Source organism: Gopherus flavomarginatus, chromosome 3 (assembly GCF_025201925.1).
Source record: "Gopherus flavomarginatus isolate rGopFla2 chromosome 3, rGopFla2.mat.asm, whole genome shotgun sequence".
Lineage (NCBI taxonomy): Eukaryota > Metazoa > Chordata > Testudines > Testudinidae > Gopherus > Gopherus flavomarginatus.
Window position 1 is genome coordinate 221,366,913 of NC_066619.1, and position 21,987 is coordinate 221,388,899.

A 21,987-nucleotide genomic window follows, 5' to 3' on the forward strand; every position below is an offset into this window, starting at 1 on the left:
GAGTTGGTATCCAAGGTATAATAGGCTGGCCAGAAAACAAGAATTCTGTTGTTGTTGTTTTAAATTGAGGTTTGGATATATGCTTTTGTTCTGATATGAAACCAAAGCCTTTTGAAATTTGAGGGTGAGGAAGAGAGACTATCTCAGAATAATCAATAAGCCAGTGGTTAGTGGATTCACAGATTCAAGTTCCTGCTTCAAATCAGGCAAAAAAGAAACTTGAACTACATTTCCCACATATCAGGCATCTGCCTTAATCCATTGACTCCCTAACTTTTTACTTTAAGGCAACTCACCAACTTCATTTTGTTTTTGTTTGTTTGCCTGTTTTTTGTTAACAACCTTCCCAGGGTCTAAATTCAGGGAGGGAATGAAGTCATAAGCCAGCATTGTCATCTTTATCCTCTCTCACTGGTGTGCTGCTGCCTCCTTCTCTAGAACCTCCCCTCACATCTCAGGGCTTGCCCTCAGCACCAAACCTGTGACCCATCTACAACCTGCTCATAACCCACCTTTTAGAAAACACTGTCCTAACCACTAGGCTATTCTGGGAAATTCCATCCTGGACTTGACAAAGGTTTTGATGAATCTGATGCATTTCCACAAAAAGTTTTGATTTTGATGGCTTAGAATTTCTCGATGGAAAACTTTCATCAAAGAAATTCTAGGTGCAATCAAGTAAAATTACCTTTTCCAATGCTTTAACATTACTCTAGCAATATCATAATAAATATTCACTTCAGATAACCTACATCTCAATTTACCTTTTAAATAATATCTGAGATCCAATTATGCATTACTGTTAAACAGAAGACAATGATGATGACCCAGAACAAGATCAACATTTAGTATTTCTGCCCCTCAATAGAATTGAAAATTATTACTGTATTTTGTAATTAAGAATCATTATACATAGAATATTTTTTAAAAGTTTCTCCTTGATAAATTCATGCTTTTGATCCATTTGCATTACAGATTTCTGGATTGTTTGTGTCCTGCTGGAGTAAAACCGTTGTATTAAACTCAGAAAACAAAGAGCTCCTGAGTGAAGAAAGAAGAGAAGGTAAGTCAGAACATTCCAGGGTCTCTCATTGTACTGGGACTCATAAATTGCAGTGAAGACAATTAAATGTCTAACTGATATGATAGTAGCAGTACTGCAAAATCACAAAAGACCAATCTGTACTTTGTCTCTGTACTCTACTTTCTAATCCATTACCAGTAATCTCTGCTACTGGATCAATGATTATGTCCTTAAATTTTTATATTAACAATATTGGGTCAAATCCAGAATTGGTGTATATCAGCATAGCTCTAACTTCAGTGGACCTATGCCTGTTTACACAAGCTGAGGATCTGGCTTATCTCTTTTTTTTTTCTTTCTTTTTCCTCATTCTATTTCCTATCCCCCACCCCTCCACCGTATTTACTGACCTTGTGAAAAGACATCATTAACAAGTAAATTATCATATTTCAATATTAAGTTTAGTTATCATGACCTTTATCTTGTGTTCTGAATATAAGCCATGGTGAGGTATTCATGCTATATCATGGTAAATATTTGCTTTTTAATGGTACATACTCTTGCTTAATATTTTGGAACGTTTAGCAGTAGCCATGAACTTTAATAAACTCAGTTAAAAGCACCCAAGTTATAAGTACAATATGTTAAATGTCTATGTTCACTTGGAAGTGTTTGCGTTAGGCAGCAATCTTATTCCCAGCTAGTCTTGATCCTCCTGAGGAGCACTTACGTGGCAACTATAGCGAATTGAATTGTACCTGGTTATTTTTTTCTCTGGTTATAGCTCAGTGAGTTTTCTCAATGGTAGCCAACATCTAGCAATTTAAAGCTTGTGAACGTTGAAAAAAGAGTTTGTTTAAAACCATATTCTGGGTCTTTTCCACCAAACGGAAATTGTGTTCTACTATGGAACTTCAAAAGATTTTAGAACAGAGTATCTGATAAGCATTCTGCTCATTAATGTTTGTACAGTAGTCTGCCTTAAAGATCTACAGTCTCCTGGAGCAAATCATTCAGAATTCAACTGCACTCTTCAAGTTTAATGTGTTGAGCTCTTTGAGTTTCCCTACCCCCTCCTGATTGATGGTTTGTTTCTTCTTTTAATACAAAATTCAGTAAAATTTCCCACAGTGAAAAGGGTCTTTTAATTATGAAACACCAGCGTGTGGGAATGATTCAATTTACATATCAGAAAAGTTAAGTTACTTGACCATAATTTATTTTGGTTCTGATCATTCGTGGATCACAAATTCTTTTTTATAGGGGGGGGGCAACCAAAACAAAACAAAACAGGAAAATGCTTTAAAAGGTGCATCACTCTGTCACCATAATAATTGACATTTTGTTACACACTTACCCATTTCTGTATTTCTACTCCTGTTGTGAGATTTAATTTAAATGTATAAAGCAGGTCCTGAACAACACAGTTTTCCCCTTGAATCTGACATAGATCCAGTATATGTAAGAAGAGCTAGGAGCATCTAGCTTATGGAACGGTGAAGATAAGAGAGAGTTGCAAAATAAGATAATTGGGGTTTAAATGTTGCACACAACACCACTGATTGCTTGGGGTTTCTTTAATATCCTTCTCAGGCACTGACTTTTATTTTTCCCCATGGGGGCCTAAGAGAAAAGTGATAACGTAGGCCTTTAAAAAACCCACCCTGAGTAATTAATCAAAACTGAAATAAAGCTCTGGGAGGAATGGATGGGTTGTGTACACATCCTGCATGCAGTGTAAGACTTCTTTATTGTTTTGTATTAAGAATGCAGTAAAGCTTAAGACTTACCCTGGTTAAGATAAAGCAGGTTTTAATGATTTATAATTGTAGATTTCATCTGTAGCCTTCCTTAGAAAATCAGTGGAGTAAATTTACCCTTGTATTTAAACAGCATAGGGAAAACAAAACCAGTAGAAATACCCATATTAAATTTGTATACTCAATAATCAGTGTTTTAAATATAATTATTTTATGATACCAACCCCTTGTTTAAAATTTTCAATCAACTGTACATTATATACCTTATGCACTTTGAGAAAGTTAATGCGCAACAAGAAACTTATGGAATTAAACTAGATTTGTATTTTTAGGTAAATTATCACTGCTGTATGCGAGGAATTAATTACACAACTCTAAGTATTGCTAACAGGAGTCTGTGTATCTAATTTCAGGCACACTGTGCTGAAAAAGTAATCACTTGTGTTGGCTTTCTGCTGTAAAAATATAACTCAATATGCAATGCAAAAGCCATATTCTGGTTTAATTAAGTACATTGTTGATTATATTCCTTCATTTTTTCTAGCATCTCTATTTTTCACCTCAGAAAAACAGCTTTCTGCAGCTACCACTATAGTAAAGCATGTCAACCATCTCTTGTCTGATAAATATCCACTTTTCATCAATTGTTTGAAAGATGCTCTCCCTTACACTGCATTTAGACTTTAATAGCTAATGTATAAACTTGAATGTTTTAGTGGCCCTGTGAGAGAGACACTGAAATAACTTTTCATAGCATCTGTACTTTGTTGGTTGGGTATATTGTTACACAATAACACAGGCATTTCCCTTTGTAAGGTTTAGGAGTGGGAACAAAAATAGAGCTAGACATGTATCTGCAACATGTGCCAACATGACATTTTCTCTTCTTACCAGGCTGGTGTAAGCTTGCGACTATACTAGATGGACTTCACAAGTTTCTGTTACCACCATTACAACTACTACTAATTTACTTGTACCCTGTGCACTAAAATTCTTGTCAGCAACAAGAAATAACATAGGGCATATGATAGCAGCAGTAATAGGACTCAGTTAATAGAATAACTTAAGGAGTCTTTTCTATATGTAATTTTGATGGTTCTATGGCTTTCATGCAAAAAGCCAAATTAAGATTAAAATGTACCTGTCAGTTCTATCCAAGAGCTAATTTTACTAATTTCTTGTGATCTCTGTGCATGAGAAAGGAAGCTTGAATATTTTGCTTTCCTAATATGTTCTTCTAATTCATGCAAAGAATACTTGCATTCAACAGTTAAATCATTTTTTCTTACTTCACATAGTAAAGTCATCGTGTATTCTGATATAGAAGGTGAATTTTTGACGTCTTATGTCCTGATGCAAAAATAACAGCTATCCACCTATCTTTAGTTTTTATACAACAATTAATTTTAAACTATTCTCTTTTATCTCCAACATGAACACACATAATTTCGCAAACACTCAATTTCAGATGACTTTCAGGGGTTTTTTTAACTATTATAACACTATGTACTTTTTTGAAGTTGCAACAGATCAATCAGCTGGCGATCCTGAAGATGCAGCTTCTTCTTATTGTTTCTTTAGTATGTCCATCACTTCATTACCAAACAAGACCTGTGGTTTTTCTTCAGCTAGGCCTGTGTTATTGGAATTCTAAGCAGGTCACAGTATTTCTGTGTAGGCTAGGGTGGCCACAGAAATCCACAAATTTGGTTTACAGATGATAGGGTTTTCCATTGTGTGTGCGCGTGTGTGTGGTGGTGGTGGGGGCTCATTAAACAATTGTAACACCACATTCTGCAAGTCCATTAATTTATGGGTGTTTTGGACTGTAAGTAATAGGCTCAAATCCAGAGACCCCTGTGTGAAGGGCTCAAAATATGTAATAGCAAATTGACGTCCATTGTCATTCCTCACTACTTTCAGACATCCAAATCTGGGGAAAAATTGCTTCTGGTTTTATGATGATCTATTTTGAAGTGGCCTCCTCTAGTTGAAATACTAGTTAGCTTGAATATCCATCAATGACAACCAAATATTATCTTCTCTGTTGAGTGAAAATTTTACCTAATCATGTTGAATACTTCATTTGAGGTGTGTGTACTTAAGAGCTGTTCTTTAGGTAGGGGTGGCATATGCAACTGTGTTGCTCAAGCAGTTACCACAATTTATGGTGAATTTGTGTCACACATACCTTTGTTCATGTCTAGCCAATACATTATCCTTTGTGCTCTCTTTTTGAGTTTTCAATTTCAATGTGCACTTCATGAATGAAGTATAATTTTTGAGCTTTAATAAGATCACAATGTGCTTACATTTAAGAACACTATTCAACAGAAAGAGCTTATATCTGTAGTGTACCTATTGCTTAGCTATGAATTGATTTTCCCATCCAGGATGTACAGTTTATAGTATCTCGTCGTCTTCTGCAGAAATTTGCAACTGTTCCCATGTGCATCATAACAGAGCACCTGAGTACTTATCAATGTCGAATTTCACTTCTGGAGGCTGACTCTGATGGGTTTCATCTCAGATAGTGAACTAAGTGTCATGTACAAGTAAACAACTTCCTGGAGTGAATTTTATGGTGCAGTCACATTTTTGAAAATTCAGTAAGAGACTTTGAATCCCTAGCTGGTGCTTACTGTAGTCTGCCCTTCAGAGCCAAAGGAACTATACATTTCCTTCCTTCTATAGTGGAAGTCTTTGTCGGGTTACACAGACATGCAAGTACCATACTGATTTCAATACCCATGTTCATCATATATGCAATTGGCATGCCACTGGCATTTAGTGTGGTAGATCAGTCTTTCCCCACCAATAGCAGCTGTTGTATAAAATCAATGCACAATGCCTCCATGCCACACCAGTCACTGGATTTCTTACTGTATGTTCAATTCCACACAGGCATTTAGACTATCTGTAATAGTTTTTGAACCATTCCTTGCACTTTTCCCTGTGAGGAGTTGTGTTCTCTTGTACACACTGTGCACTATGATGGGTCTCATCTCAGGGAGTGGACAAAGTGTCACATACAAGTAAATAACTTCCTGGAGTGAATTTTATGGTGTAGTCATATTTTTTACATCCTGCTATGTCAACCTCATGCAGAGTTTCTTGACTCTTCTATTCACTTAAGGCCTTCAATTTCAATTTTGCCTGTTCCACTGCCTTTTCTAAGCTTACCTCAAAATGTCTCAGCAGGTTGTTCACATCTCCTACCCACACTGTAACCCACTGCCAGCTTTTTCTAATCACCAAATCTCTCAAGGAATCCAAAACTATAAAGCTATTGGGTCTAGCAATATTAGGTATAAAAGAAAATTGTTGTAGGTTTAATTCTTCATGGGCACAGAATAAACTTCAAATTGCTGGAACCCTGTACCTGTATAAGGGTAGGATGCTCTTGAAAATCTGTAGGACTTCTGCATGAGCTACAGTTGTTAATAAGGCCACTTTCATGGCACTGCTCATTGTGTATGCATCTATTGCAGTCATATATAGCAAGGACCTCTGTTTAAAATGCTTCTGTGACTCCTCTGTATCACTCCCACTTTATTTAAACAGTAGTTTCAGGATATCTATCCTTCCTGGATATTTATGTGTGGATCAGCCATCTGAAATTGCAGTGGAAATTCTTCCTGCTCTCAAATCTGTCTACTTCTAGTACCATGTGTTGTTTTTCTCTTTGATGGAAAAAGGAATTGTAGTCAACTACTTAATCATTTTTTTCTCTCTTTACCTATATATATAACACCACAGAAATCAACCTCTACTCTTAGCTGCAGCCTAAGGTTCTCTGCTCCATTGAGCAGTTGCAGAATTCTTCATTCCAATATCAATCTTTTGACTGTGCAGCCACTTTTGACATCCTTATACAAAAATTACACTTGCTGTACATATTTGGTCAATGTTCAGTTATTAGATGGTTCCATATCTATCACTAGATTAACAAATGTATTGCTGGTTCTTTGTTCCTTGTTGTGGCTCGAAAATGCAGACCACGCTCTTTATCCCTGCACAAGATCCTGCTTCGAGCTCTGCCTGCCTGCCAACCATTCTTAGGCTCCTAGCAGAAAGTGTCAGTTGGAGACCCTGCTTTGAGGTCCAGCCACCTGCTGATGCATCCTGGCTTTGCAGTAGGAGGCACCAGTCAGAGACCCTGTGTTAAGCTCTGGCCAATCGCATACTGAAGATTCTATTTCTATGGGGATGAGAGGGCTACAGATCATCAGGTGACTAGGTCTGACATGTTTTGGGAAGTATTTTAATACCCTGCCATATTTCAAAAATGAAAAATTCCTTGTTGTCATTTCCCTTTGTTTTTAAGGTCCATCTCTGTAGTTATTGGTGCTCTTTTCCTTTGAGATATTTCTTGAGCTCTATACACTACAGGAATGAGAAACCTGAGAGATGGTGGGCCAGATCTTGACCCTTATTTCTGCAGTGCAAAAGCAACTGGAAAACGATCAACCAGTAATCTGGAGATTATTTATTATTTGTGTTACTGTAGCACCTAGGAACCCTAACACACAACCAAAAGACAGTCCCTGCTCCAAAGAACTTAGTCTGTGCAGGGCCAGCTCCAGGGTTTTTGCCGCTCCAAGCGGCAAAATAAAAAAAAAAAAAAGGTGGGATCAGCACCTGCTCCATTGCGCCACTTTCTTCTTCAGCAGCAATTCGGCAGCCAGTCCTTCCCTCCGAGAGGGACCAAGGGACCCCCCGCTGAATTGCCACCGAAGATCCCGATGTGCTGCCCCTTCCCCTTGGCCACCCCAAGCACCTTGTTTCTGAGCTGGTACCTGGAGCTGGCCCTGAGTCTATGGCTAGAAATAACTGCTGGATACAGACACACAGGGAGCACAAGGAAACAGTGAGACATTATTGGTCAGTGTGATTAGGCAGTGCCTTAAGCACACCAGGAGCCTAATCATTGTCAATTGTTTTTGTAGGCATCTCGGCAAAGGAGAGTTTTCAGGAGGGATTTAAAGGAGAACAATGAAGTGGCTTTGCAGATGCTTATGGGGAGCTCCCCCCAAGCGTGAGGGGCAGCATGGTAGAAAGCACAAAAGGTGCTTGTTTGAAAATTTAACAAGGGGGTAATGGAGTCAGGAATTGACTTTTAGATAAGTGTAGAGTGGAGATTTCCTTGTAGTAGGGCGCATTGCCAGGTGGGATAAAGTCAGCTGAGTAACTGCTGCTAGGCTACTAACTCTTTTCGTCCCATGATATAGGAGGTATAGCAATAGAAAAGAGGACAAAGCTGGGGAGCTACAATGTCCAGACAACCTATGGCTTCAGTAATGGCCTCTTGAGTCCTTTTATTGACTAGTGCAACTTACTATAGTTCTGCATTGCAAATCCATTTTTTTGGTGGATATTTTGTTCAGTGAAGGGTAATAGAATTTGGTTCCATGTGATCAAAGAGAGCTACTCTCACAGCTAAATTGTAAAGTTTGAACTAAATGTAGGGGAAAATATTACAATAAGCATTTGGGGAAATGCTTTCAAGGGAATAGAAGTTGAGGTTTGCAAGAAATTACAGATATAGCTTAACTGAAAAAGGTGACTGTGATTGAGAGGCATGTTGGGTATAAATGACTGGGTTTTTCACACTTCAAAAAAAAAAAGAATCTTTTCATTTCTTTTTTCCGCATACCATACATCATTCAATGCCAAAGGAAGCACTTCACCATTGTTAAGAAAAACAAAATAAATAAATAAATCATGAAAGCCAGTCTCATTTTTTCAGCACAGTAGCAATCTCCCTATCTAAAAGTAGACCAAGTGATGCTTTAGACAATGCTGCCTGTATGTTGCAGCACATCTCTTGTAAAATACTGCTCTATTCTTCAACAGCCCAAGGATGGTCTCATAATGCATGCCGTTATCTCTAAGAGTAGCATGTTATTTCCGTACAAGAGGTTGAAAACTTTTTTCTGATGTGATCAATTAAGGGCTCTTTGTACTCATTTTTAAGACCAATTTGTGATATATTTTATGTTGTGATTTCCTATTTCTGTTCACATATCCATCTGACTTGAGTAACCTGGGGGAAATAAATCAGGCAGCATAGAAATCAAGAGAGCCTAGAGCTGATACTTCTCATAGTTTTCAGTGTGAAGGTAATTTTTTTAGCATTCTGTCTTTTTGTTGAAATAGCTTAATATCCTCACACTTCACGTACAATGATGAAAGCTCTTTTATTCAAGTGTGAAGTTACAGTAGATTTGTACTAAGTATAACATCTCTTTCTAGGAAGGGTGGAGTGTGCAAAATAAAGGCTGGAACAGTTCTTCCCCTTCTATATCATACTTTGACCTAAAGACCTACCCTAGTGTGGTTTGGAACAGGTTTGAAGAGTCCATTTCCCATCTAATGAAAAGAGACAGCGGGGGGCATTTTCTGCCATTCTTTACTTTGTACTTGATGGCAGCCTAGTGTCATTGAATTGTCATCCACGTTCTTTGCTCCAATATCAAACATCTACCCATAAGAGCCGGTGTAGTCACTCAGCATGCTAGGGGCTAGTGTACAAATTATATTGCTCACAAGAACCATTGTAGCATTACTGCTAGACTAAGAACTCCTGGCCATGGTGAGCACAAAGTTTAAAGGTGTTAGGCAAGGTGGTAATTCATAGGTCTGATTGCCTTTTAATGGAAAAAGAGAAATCATGAGAAGGGTCATTAGAATGACATTGAACAATAAAACAGACAGAGCAGCTGGAAAATAAAGGGCGAGGTATGTCTAGACTTCATTATCCAGAATTGTTTAGTGGCAAAAAAGTACTACATTATGGAGGAAGAAAGCAAATTCAGGATGCAAGTTATGAGTTGAAAATCTAATTCACTGATTAATACCAATGTCAAATACTATTAAAATATACCAAAACACATGTTGTAGGAATAGCGTTATTACAGTAGTATGGAATTTTACTGGAGCAAATTGTTCATTTGTTCAGATGTCATTTAAGAAGCTCAGGGGTAAATGTTTTTATATATTGAGGGTTCCCCTCTAAGATCACACTGAGTTTTGGGAAAGGCTCCAAAAACCTCATCACCAGTAGAATTTTATAAGCTCTGCATGTGACTTTCATGAAACTGAATGCAGAATTTGAGATGTACTATATGCAGCTTAATTCCAATTTGTTTTTTTAACAAAGTCTTTGACATGTTACCTTATGTCACATCCCAATTTAATAATATAAAGTGACTTCCTGTGTCCAACAAGAAACACATTTTAAGGGGAATGCCAAGCACTCTGTTATTTTCCTTGCTGTTGAATTGGCAGGCACTTTGCCACATTCTGTATCTCGGGAAGATTATTTGTCAGCAACAGTGCTTGCTCTGCTGGTAAAACAGGCATAGGCTGGTATTCTTCTCATCTGCCCTCTGCATGGCAGACAGAGGTCATTATGTATTTAGTAATTGAAACTGAACTTGGTGTAAGCAGCAATGTCAATACGTCTTCCAGAAATATCTAAAATATCTGATAACTATGCCTAAATCTAGGAGTTCAAAGCATGATTTTTGAGACCTGGCAAGTGTTCATATTACACTTGGATAAATGGTCTAATCTCAGCTTTAAATGCTGAGAATTACATGCCATTTCCCTTCGAGCAATAAATGTTCTTTTGTCTGTCTAGATTTTGTTATGTTTTCCACAGGTAATTCCAAACAGTGCTTCTTTATGCCATTAAAATATCAAAACCTAATCAGTCAGCTGGCAGTAAATGGAAAAAATAGAAATCCCTAGCAAAGATTAGTAATATCTAAAAGTGGTTTAGGGGTCCTAGTGGGATTCCTACCCCTTTTAACAACAAAGTGCATAGTGAAAGAATATGCACGGCTTACTTTGTCTTCCTGTTTCTTTTGATCTGAAAGAACAATCAGATAAAGCTGATTTCTGAAGACAGTTCAGAATGAACAGATTTCAGTTGCCCCCAGTGATAACCATCATTGTCAACAGGAGGCATTCCAGGTACTGACACTAGAGCCTTAAATGTTCAGCTGCTGAACATTTCATCTTTTATTTTAAAAACTACTGCTGGGAACTCTCTTTATAGAATGCAATGGAAGATGAGTATTTAGAGGAAGAATGAACCCTGAAGGGGAATGAAGCCTGAGCCTCAGAGACCATCACCAGAGGGAGAGAATAATTTAAGGTTAAGGTGGGGAATTTCATGTGCACAACAAAGCTGAAGCTGTAGAAAGAGCATAATAAATAGTCTAGAGGTATGCAAGCTACAAAATACCCTTTTCAAGAAAGGTCACAGGGGAAAAGGAGTTTGGGCTCTCTCTCTAATGGACATATGTTCACATCTCACAACCACTGCACTGTTTGTCAAAGCTCAGTAGAGGCTCAGAACTGGAATGTGGAAGTGTGGGGCAAATCAGGATTGAGGGGTCTGGACTGAATTGAGCACAAAAACTTGCACAGTTTCCACATGCATGATGTGCAGTTCTAACCAGTGTCATCAGTCCCTCACTTTGATAGGTGTTACTTTTACCCGCAAATGTAGGCTTTCAGTTTGAAAGGACAGCATTGATTTTGGCACAGTGTGAGAAGTTACATTGTCCATTACATAACTCTTGCCACATTAGGTATGCCACTGATTGTTTTAGAAATTTAAAGAAGCACTTTTAATTCATCACAGGAACTAGCTCCCAAGAATATTGAGCTTTATTAGTGCTCTGTGCTGAAGATCAGTAGACAACTATGTTTACATTGTCCAAATTATTAATTGGCAGTTTGGCACATCTCAAAAATAGCTATAATTAATGTTCTTGACATCACCTTTTTAATATAAACAGGTAATTTTGAGTATAAGGTGTACATTTTTAACAGTGAGAATAATTAACCATTGGAACAATTTACCAAGGTTCATGGTGCATTCTCCATCATTGACCATTTTTAAATCAAGATTGGATGTTTTTTCTAAAAGGTTTCAGAGTGGTAGCCATGTTAGACTGTATCAGCAAAAACAACAATGAGTTCTTGTGGTACCTTGGAGACTAACAAATTTATTTGGGCATAAGCTTTCGTGGGCTAGAATCTACTGGTGCCACAAGGACTCCTCGTTGTTTTTTCTAAAAGGTCTGCACCAGGAATTATTTTAGGGAAGTTCTGTGGCTTGTGTTATACAGGAGGCCATACAATTCTAGTTGAAAAATGCCTGTAAAATGAAACCTTTCTTGTTATCCAATCTGCATCAAAAAGCATACAATTTTTCACCAGTTTTGACAGTGTGTGAAAATGACATTTACTCGAACTGCCCCAATCCAAAACCTGTTGAAGTTGTTAGTGGTCCTCTGGTTGATTTCATTGGGCTTTGGATCAGGATCCTGGGTCCAGTTTTGCAGTCCTGACTCTGGAAGAACTCTCACTTGACTTTGATAAGAGCAGTGCCCAAATCCTGAGTTCAGGACTGGTTTTATAGTTTCTGTCTAATTTCTCAAATGTATTTCTATACGTTGTCTCAAGCCAGCCACATCAAAAATATACTTTGTAAATGTTCAGATGCATTTTTAATATGCTGATTCATATTTGTTTACTCATAAATATCTTTGTGTGTTATTTGAAGCAAAACTATGGAAAGAGATACATGACTTATAAAAGAAAGAGAGGATGTTTATATTCAATTAAATAAATTAGATACCCAAACTATCAATTCAGTCATAAAATCTTCTTGATAGTTACTTTTCCCCCTTTTTAAGATAAAAATTAATGAAAGGCAAAGAATGGCATAATTTCAATTCTTGCTATGATGGAACACAGTAGTTTAGAAGGTAAGAATTACCTTTCATCTTGATATGAGGCCAAGTAAAAGAATGTGAGGTCCAGGCCTGAGGAAAAATTGTGTGTGTGCATGCACGTCTGATTCCCCTGAATCCTATTTTACCTGTCGTCCACATTTTTGGTATCCTGGTGGGTTAGTGTTGTGTCTGAAGGTGGCGATTGTAGCCTGAGGTTTACTAGAATGTAGTTGTACTCCAGTGAACAAGCCTCAGCAGCTACAGGTGTTGCCTGCAGCCCCATTGAAGCTTTTTGGAATAAGTCCCCCACACTCTCTTTACTATATTTTTCATAATTACTTCATTTAAATACAAGTGAGACCAAAATGCAACCTCCAGGCGAAACATGGCTTATAAAGTTCTGTAATTGTCACCAACTTCATCATTAATGTGGGAGCAGCCCATTGACATACAAAGCCTATGTTTTTGTTTACAAGGAGCAGACAGTATTTTTCAGCAAAATGTTGGCCAAGTAACCATTTTGTCACTCAGAAAACTCTCTCCAGCCAGTGCATTGCAATAGAATTCAAAGTTGTGCCTTCTACATTTCATAGCTGGTAAATATTACACAGGCCCATGTGTACAATTTCGCAGGAGTGAGAAGGAGAAGGAACCAATTTTCCCACACAGGATGTCCTTGAGCAAAAGGGAAGCAGGAGCCTATCAAAAGCAAGTGAGGAGAGGATTGTGGAAAGAAACTGGTGGGAAATGGGACATTGCAGGTAGCCTGGGGAAGCCTAAAAGGGAAGGGACTGGGAAAGATGAACAATGTTGTCAAGTCTCCCAAACTTATTGTGAGTCAAGCAGTTTTGACCCCTTGCTACAGGATCAAGAGTTCTCATCCTGTGATTTGGAACCAGGTGGCTGTGCTCATCTTCCTTCCACTCCAGCAGCTCTATCCAGTTCTCGCTTTCCTGTTCCCAACAGCCACCTACTCACCCACTCCCTGGCTCCAGCAAGTACTTGCTTCCCTGACCCTTTCCTTCCTGCTGTCTCAGCCCTCATCGCTTCCTGGCCCCAGGAGGCATCTGCTACAGGGTCCCGTCCCTTCCCCAAGCCCCCCCTACTCTCAGATCCCTAGAGCTCCTGTTTCCCTGATCCTTTCCCTCCTCTCCATTCCCTGCACTAACTAGACCTGCACAGTTACATGCTACCAGGCCCTGTCGCTGCCCACTATGGACTCCCTGGCAGGTACCTGCTACTCTGAACCCTCTCTGATCCCTGCATTTGCTCCCCTAACCTCCTAGAACTTCTGTACCCCCTGAATCCCACCAATTCCCCACCATCCTATCTTCTAAACTGACTCTTCCCCCCACCCCCCATGCTGGGAGTTTGCTTGTGCGGCTTGATGGTCTTCATACCGCCTTCCCTCTGCAGGCTTCTGAGGGAAACTGGCTCCACTGTGCCTTCCATCCTCTTTCTTTGGATGGTTATCAAGGAGAGCCACTGTCCCCTCAGTACAATGAGGTGCCACTCCCCTCTGGCTAGCCAGGCATTTCCAGCTCCCACCCATAATCTCCTGAATTCTAGATCCAGCCCTCGGAAAATCAGATCTGGGAAAGTCTCACCTTAGCAGGCTGGGATCCCCTATGGAGTAGCCCATATATATGCAGAGGAAACCCCTTGACACTGAGAAAAGACTTTCCCTGGGCCTCTGTCTGTCAAAGACAAGGATCAGGCCTTCTGCTCTTCTCGCCCTTAGATATCAAGGGTGTGGGAGGGATGATGCCTTCCCACTCTGGGAATGAGAAAGAAAGGTAATTCCTCCTCCACTCTGGTTTTTTGTTTGTTTGTTCGTTTGTTTTTTGTTTTTTTGGTGGGGGGATAGGGTAAAAGTAAGCTTCTCTGTCCCTTCCCACCTCACCCATTTGCCCTGGCTCAGCCCTCCATCCCCCACCTCTTCTCACTTCCCTGGGGGGCACATTGTTTTGGGGAGCCACTTCAACACACCGCCTCTGCTATGGCTGCACATTGCTTCCCCAGGCAGCTGCTTAGAGTGGTGCTGCTCTGATTGCTCTGCTTCCACCAACACCTTCTTCTCAGTGCCCAGAGCAAGGCAGAGTTAAGATTCTATCCTCTTCCTCCATGTTCCCTGCAATCCTAAGTGAGCCTTCCTGCAGAAGAACAGCAGGATATGTGACAATAGAAGGGCAGCAAAAGGTATGGGGCATTCATTGACTTTTGGGGGGAAGTTTTTTGTGCAGCTCTGTGTGATGTTCCTAATCAGTCAGTGAGTCTTTAATGTTCTTTATGTGGTTGTCCTCCCACAAACAGTGGCATGGGACCAATTAGGGGACTTTTTTACACTTATGTAAAATGTCCTGCATGGAGCTTATGCAAACTTGAGCAGCTATGGGAACAGGTGACTTCCATGGCCTGAAGGGCAAGAGAGAGGGAGTGGTACCTGCAGGCTCTGCTCCATAATTGCATAAAGATAAGAGGTCTTTGCATTATTGTGAGAGCTTCTGCAGCAGGAGCCAAAATCCTCTTCCATTCAATAAATATGCAAGAGTAGACAGTACTGTGCTGGATCACAGACTAGGAGTAGATGGGGAGAGATCAAAAATCAGATGGTGGACTAAAAGATCATGATTTAATCTGTTATAAGAATCTCATGATTTTTAGACCAGTCTAATGTTTTTCTGGGTATGACTCATGATTTTTGAACTGCTGGGGTTGGCAATACTGGATGAAAAAAACTGGAATCTCGTGAGTACTGGCAGAGGCTGGAATCTGAGGGCTGGTTGGGCATGGGGACAAGGAAGGAATCTGGGTATGCTGTGGGAGAAAATAGTCTAGAGCAGCTTCCTTTATAAATCATTGCAAAGTTTTTTTTGAAGGAGTTTTTGTTGTTCTGATTTACCACTTACAACCGTTCACTGACATATCCTTGTGTGAATTTCCTGCTCCAGTGTCAGATACATTTTAGAAACATTGTATTATATAAAAAGATACACCTCTACCTCAATATAACGCTGTACTTGGGAGCCAAAAAATCTTACCACATTATAGGTGAAACCGTGTTATATTGAACTTGCTTTGTTACACCAGAGTGCGCATCTCCACCCCCCGGAGCACTGCTTTACCACGTTATATCCGAATTCGTGTTATATCTGATGGTGTTACATCGAGGTAGCGGTGTATATGATACAGGATGTGAGTATAATGAACTAGCAATACTGCTCAGAAACCCTTGACATGGTTGCAAGAGTTGACATAAGGTATTTCTTCAAGGGCACTGAAGTAGTATATTCATAAACACAATAAATAGGATGTGGCATCTCAATTGTGTATCTTGAAACATAATTTTCAAATAAATAAAAATACAACACAATAGGCCAATTTCAAAGGAGTTACACTACAGATTACTTTGGTTCATTGTCATTTGCTAAATAGCATCTGTGTAGATCCACATGTAGGCATTTCAGAAACTACTCTGCATGCTTACAGAATGGAGATATTCTGCAGGTAACTTCTTGAAATCTTTCAAGATGGATGGTATACAACATAGACTTTTCAGTCTGATTGTGACTGTGAAGCACACATTAAATATGCAGGCACTTACACATTATGGTCGGAATACAATTTATCTGCTCTTAAATGAGCATAATGCAATTCTTAGCAAACCAGACCCTTTAGAGTTTTGACAGGATTTGTGTATATTGGGCAAATAAGCATGATCGTTGCTCTGGCATACTCTACTGCAATCAAGCATGCACCATTAGATAACTTGAGATTGAAACGATAAAGTGGGATTGTGAAACTAGAGAGATCCATTTTATACTTAGAATACGGAAACAAAAAAGCTGACTTACAGATGAGATATTGTCTCCATATATTTTCCATTAACAGTCTCTCTATTTCACATAGCTAGTTTGGGTCAATTACACAGATCTAAAAGCCTGCCTTGCTGGATTTTTCCATGCTGATTGAAATACTTATGCAAAGTTATACAGTGTTGACAGAGTCTGTAGTCCTTCCATGACAGGGCAGTATAAAAACCTTTCTTTCCATGTCTACCAAAGAAATCACTGGGATTAAATGACAGAGCTCTACTAGCTATTTGTCTGTCATAGAGAACTCTAAATTGCAGCCTGTCTCTAGGATAGTGTTTACACACATTCTGAGATTAATGGTTTTGCATAGACACTTTGGACTCCAAGTGATTTTAAGATGAATTCCATCAAGAAGATCCTTCCAATCTGAATTCAGCTGAAGTACTTTGCAAAGTTTTGCATTCTTAGCTCCATTTCAGTGCAACTGTGTTGGTAAGGACCAGACAGTATCTGCTGAAAAAATAAAATGGTTTCCATTATTTTGTCCAGACTAAATAAAGCTTTGGGTCCTCTAGCTTAATTCCTTGACAGACTCCTCATTCCTGATGCTAGGTTTTAATTGTATTTCCTAATGCAACGAAGAGATATCTTATTTACATGCCATGATTCAACATTTTCAACCAGCCTTTGCTCGTTTGTTTTTCCTCCTAAAGAAGAAGAACTCAAAAGGAATTATTATATAATAAATGAATGATCAGGAAGAAATATTTAGCTATGTAGTATGAGCAACATGGGAAAACATTTCAGTTTAATTATGTGCTGATTCATTTATTTTCCAGAACCTTAATGTATACTGGTGAACCACAATAATCTAATAGATAAAGTGCTGCAGAAATTCTAACTCTAGCTGGATATAGATGATAATCTATTGATTGTGTATTAATTATTTTGATTACTTCAAAATTCCCAATTAACATTCTGAGGTTTGATAGGTTTTTGTCCCAAAATCAGGCTCCGTATTCTTAAAACTGTTCAGTGGGGAAGCCCGATGTGCAAAGTTGCAACACTCATGCTTTGAGGACAACCCTTCTGTATTTGCAAATTTTTATTAATACAGTTCACACAATCACCAGCACTCTGACCCAGCAAGGTAGGTAGACCAGAATGTACATCTGAGCATCCATATACTCACACCATTCCTTGCAGAACAATCTGAAATGTTAGTCATTATTCTCATCATCATCATCATCGACAATGGCCATCATCCTGGCACCTCCCAAGGGCTACATCTCTCCCTCCATAAGCAAGCAGTCTGGGATATAAGTTTTATAATGTTACGCTAATGCCACTAACTATATTCAGTAGGGGTTTTTCCTCCTTCCTTACTTGTATTTCCTCATCCTACTAATGTTGTGGTGTCCCTATCCTATATGTTAGGTATTAATGATTTTAACTTATTAGTTAGTTTAACTTATACATTAGTTGGTTGCCAAGGCAAATTTGCAGCTAAGCATTTGCCAACATTTTATCCTAAAATATCCAAACTTAATATCAGTTCAGTGTTCTTGCAGTTAGTATCAGGGCTGGCTCCAGGTTTTTTGCCACCCAAAGCAAAAAAAAAATTAAAAATAGGCCGGAGTGCTGCCCTTTGAAAAGGGCCGCCCCCAAAGGGTCAGAATGCCACCCCTTGAAAAAGGCCGCCCCCAAGCACATGGTTGGAATGCTGGTGCCTAGAGCTGGCCCTGGTTAGTATCATTTTGTAAAAACTTCCGCCACAAACACACCTTTCCTAGTTCCCCAGAACTAAGGGTGACTAATGGGCCATCAATCTGTGCTAAAGTTCATAGACCTCAAAACCTTATGCTAATGGCTTAAACTAATACCTTATGGGATGTAGGCCTGTAGGCTCATTGCTTTACTGCCTTAACTTATGCCTATATGTTACCTGGCAAATACCTATAGGCTGCATGAGAAATTTTGAAAGAGAGAGATCCAATTAAGAAAAAAAAATTAAATGAATGCAACATGTAATTAAAGCAGAACATACGATACCTCTTATTAGCATATACTACATTTGCCCCTAATCAAAGGGGCAGTAAGCCCACCTATCACTATTACAAAGTAGCTTTCAACATCAACTGTATCCCAGATCGTATGTATGCAATAACTTAAAAGGCACACAATACTAGTACACTAAGGAGTGTGATGTGAGAACCAATATGATTGGATAGATAGTAGTATAATGTAGTTACTCTTGCTCTCAGGCAGTCTGTGTCTGATACAAGGCTGACTCTTGTAATGGAATATAAAGGCTTAAAGAGACAAGCAGTGAATGGTTATGCAGAGCAGTCATTATGAGTCTTCGGATGTTGCTTTTTCACTCTATAAAAGGGGTTGTCAGACTTTTCCCACCTCTAAGGTGGAACTCATTTTAAGAGCTGTCTTGTGGCCTCTGGCCCTCCTATTTGCAATTTTATGGCCACTTCTCCTCCCGTTTGTGTTCATGCTACATCAGGGTGGCAACTATTTCTGATATGAAAAAGTATGTATGTATTTCAGCTGTCTTCTAATGCACTTTGGCAGCTGAAAATGAAGAGAAACTAGGCCATAAGATCAGCCATTTGATTGCAAATGTTCCACTAATGGTCCATGAACAGTAATTTGAAAATTTCTCTCCTTGAAACTCTTCAGACTTTATAGAATGCTAACTAGAGGTTTTGTGTTTGGTTTGGTTTGACTGGGAAACCCGTGCTGTGAATAGCTAGTTCTGATGGATGTTTGACCCCGTTAGAACTGGATATTCCATATATTCTTCGAAATGCTGAGCTGGTGGTTTGCTAGTCAAATGCAAACATTTGGGTCTATAGTGTCTCTTATGTTCACTGTAGTATTCGTATTTGGCCACATGTTTATTTACCAATTAGTTGCACTCATCTGATTAAAGGGCTACTATAATGTTGTATCTCCAAGGTGGAGCTTTTTCTTTAAAAAATAAATACATTTTTCATAAACCTCATATTTATAGAAGTCATCCTCATTATTTCTATTTTAAATTCTAATATAAATAGGTTTTTGCTGGGATCTAAATGTTTCCTTATAATGTTTGTAACTAAAATATTGCTATATTCTGAAACCTGTAAGTGCAATTGATTATAAATTTTAAAAAAATGACTAGGCTATTAAATTGTCAAAACAATTTCAGTCGTGGTATTTTAAGTTGTTTGTTCCAGCACAGCTAAGGAATTTGGGTTTTTTACATTGATGCCAGGATTTGAAAACATACCAAACAAAATACAAATATAGTGGTGCATTCTACATATGATTAGTACAAGTCAACATTCCTCGTGCAGAGCATGGCAGGATTCAGCTGCACAGCCTTGTAATTCTGAAGAAAAAAAATAAGTACAGTGCACACCATAAAAGTATTGAAAAATTTTAATATTCTAGTAACAAGTTCTTGGGTTTTTTTAAAAACAGTTTGGAGTTGCCTTAAAAAGACATGATCTAAAATAATTCCCTCCTCATGCAGCTCCTATTAAATGGGGACAAGGAAAATTATTTTAGAATCCAAAAGATGTTCCACTTCATCATAGTCTGAAGCAAGATATTTTTGTTTCTCCAAACACACATACAGATTTGCTGTGTGAAATACTCTCTACTACCCCATTTCTAAGAAAATTCCACATTACGCTTATATAGTTTTTGATTGATTGTTCTATCAGCAAGTGTCCTTTGAAACAATAGAAAAGTATATAATTTTTTCTACATATTAAAATACTATGTTTTTTTATACTCAGTTTTACCAAAAATAAGCCATGGTCACTGAAAGACATAAAGGGAAAAAAGTCTACTGTCTGACAGTGCTGTTTGGAAGGTTTACCTGCTTGATTTAACTTAGGGATAATACTGATAGTCTTGCCAGGTATATATTACTACTTGTCCACCACGAAAGAAGGACCACATTTTTATGCAGCAATGTTTCAAGGAGATCCTTTATCCCATGCGTGGTTTTAATTCTCTCCAATCCTTCTAACAACTTTAATTAGACTTATGTTTCTGCTTTAGTAAGACCAGAGAGGTGCTGAACCCTTGTGTCTTCCATAGACTTCAAAGGTAATTCAGGTGCTTGCCATCTCTCAGTATTAAGCTCTCAGTTTGGGTTTTCATGAGTTCCAGTTGTCTGTTGAAGATAACATTTATTTTAGGCCAAGCCAGCGGTGATGTATTCAATGTTGTCCAACCCATGAGTTAAGTCATATTTGTGACTTACGCTTTATATAGCTTTTTCAAATTCATGTGCCTGATTTCCCTCCCTGAAAATTTAAAGCCACTGTCCTCCAATATGATAAGTGGAGGGGAACCATTATAACAATGAAGTCAGTTTAATTCTGTACCGGTTTTAGGGGCCTCCCCACACAGATCAGATTGCAGGATTTGGAGATTTAAGAATCAAAAGCCTCAGGTCTGCTTCCATATACTCCTGTAGTGCCTTAGTAGTTTAGAAGAGTGTGTTTAGACACACCACTGAAGTTAGCATCATCTGGCCCATGCTCACAAAGACTAGACATTGCATTCTTTTATTTTTAATATAGGAAAGTTAATCTTTTACGTGTATAAATAAACCAAAATATTACATTTATTTTCACAGCTCTAGATAATAGATGAACCCACCCACCCCCAAAGAAAAAAGTTCATACCAAAACCCAAGCTGTGTATTCACCTTAATTATAGAGCTTCTCTTCCTCCATAATGTATACAAAAATATATGGAGAAAGAAAAAGTAGTCTTTATTGATGCATAAGCTCATTTTCACTTGCAAGAAAAGTGATAAATTTGCCCTTGAGTAAAATTAACCATTTTGTAAAAATATTTTATTGAATAATTTTGCCATTTTTGGTACAGTTTAAAAATAGTTTGCATTGCTGTATCAGAAAGCATAGCATGTAAAATCACATTCTATCTGTAGTCTTGCAGGATTAAGGATGACGCTTAAAGAACAATGTCAAACTTTGACATGTTCAAAAGTTCTTCCTCTTGTTTGGGTTTTTTTGCTGTTGCTGTTGTTTTTTGTTTTTGTATGTGCTATGATCCCAAAAATTCTAACACGGATAAAATCCCAGCTCGGAATCTAGCTCACATGAATTTCATTCCTTCTTAGCGATTGCAGGTGTGAATTTGTAAATTTCCTTTAGTTGCCCACTCCATTCCCATGAGCAGGCAGAGTATTTAAATACACAAGTATACTCTTCTAAAGTGCTCAGTGAGTAGAACTCTTGTGCAGTCTATTACAAGAATGGGGCAGGCAGACAGAATGAAATGACAATACCACTTTCATGTATGCACCCCTAAAGACAAACAAAACTGCCATTTTGACACTCCCTGTAATTGTGAATTAACTTGATATTGTGAGTGTGCATTACAGATTTAACATGAGATAAATACAGAGATATTAATTTAGATTTAAATTGCTTATTCTCACAGAATAATTATAACCACACACTCTTACACAGTAGTATATGGTTGCCGGTTTAAACTTGTATGGTAGACTAAATAATGCAAATAGATTAGCACAACACAATATCATTTTCTTTTGCTGAGTGTCCTGCATATGAAGTATCATTAAAAGCTTTTGA

At 38.4% G+C, this 21,987-nt stretch overlaps 1 protein-coding gene across 12 annotated transcripts in view; it reads left to right on the plus strand.

The window, feature by feature from the left end:
- Nucleotides 1-21,987, plus strand: part of TENM3 (teneurin transmembrane protein 3) — an 857,073-nt gene that overhangs the window by 126,346 nt on the left and 708,740 nt on the right. For all 12 annotated transcript variants that reach the window (XM_050945288.1, XM_050945293.1, XM_050945292.1 and 9 more), the window contains exon 2: nucleotides 976-1,063. The gene's annotated coding sequence lies outside the window, so the exon portion shown is untranslated. The remainder of the gene's footprint in view (nucleotides 1-975; nucleotides 1,064-21,987) is intronic.